Here is a 956-nt window from a genome sequence, read left to right as displayed (position 1 = left end):
GGTTGTTTGAACTTACTCGTTGGTGAAGCACCTCGTCTTCAGGCCACAAGTGGCCCATCGGGACCATCCGACCGCCGTGTCATCCTCAGTTGAGGATGCGGATAGGAGGGGCGTGTGGTCAGCACACCGCTCTCCCGGTCGTTACGATGGTTTTCTTTGACCGGAGCCGCAACTATTCGGTCGAGTAGCTCCTCAATTGGCATCACGAGGCTGTGTGCACCCAAAAAAAAATGGCAACAGTGCGTGGCGGCCAGGATGGTCACCCATCCCAGTGCCGGCCACACCCCACAGTGCTTAACTTCGGTGATCTCACGGGAACCGGTGTTTCCACTGCGACAAGGCCGTTGCCTACTGGTTGGTAAAGTCTGTCAGTTACTTAGAAGTTACTCTGATATTTCTTTGTAATAAAAGTTATAAATCACGCCACGATCTATAAATTAGTACTGTGCTTTGACAGTGAAATTCAGTGTCCAAGTTAAGTAAAGTTTCATTACCAATTTTTTATTATGAAAGTTACTCTAATTTTAGCAGATGAATTAATACTGGCTTTTGTATATTCTATTTTTGACATCGTACATACTACAGCCAAAGATTTAATTATTACGTAATTGTTTCAAAGTTGGAAAAATTATGTTTTAATAATATAATAAATTAATGTTCACATCATTTTCTCATTATCTCGGTTTCTACAAAGGGATAGGATGGATACTACTTAGATAATGGCCTAAGAAAATTATTAACGTGGCAATATGCACGAAAACAATGTCATTTTAAAAAAAAATTCCCATGACGCTGGTCAGCTTATTATAATTGTAGTTATAAAAACTCTGTGTCTTACTTCACTTCATGATGCCGTTGGTTTTTAGCGGTAAAATTTGGCACAGGTAGATCTTCTTGCCATACAGTAGCCATTAACAAGGGCCCACAGTACTCTTGATGTCATGTGAATTACTGTT

The 956-nt window shown here is 40.8% G+C and overlaps 1 pseudogene; it reads right to left on the bottom strand.

Annotated features, from left to right (window-relative positions):
- Positions 1–231: 231 nt before the first annotated feature.
- Positions 232–349, bottom strand: LOC126485788 (5S ribosomal RNA; annotated as a pseudogene).
- Between the last annotated feature and the right edge of the window lie 607 nt (positions 350–956).

Source organism: Schistocerca serialis, chromosome 6 (assembly GCF_023864345.2).
Source record: "Schistocerca serialis cubense isolate TAMUIC-IGC-003099 chromosome 6, iqSchSeri2.2, whole genome shotgun sequence".
NCBI lineage: Eukaryota > Metazoa > Arthropoda > Insecta > Orthoptera > Acrididae > Schistocerca > Schistocerca serialis.
Note: the sequence above shows the minus strand (reverse complement) of the source record. Positions and strands in the feature narration are given on the sequence as shown.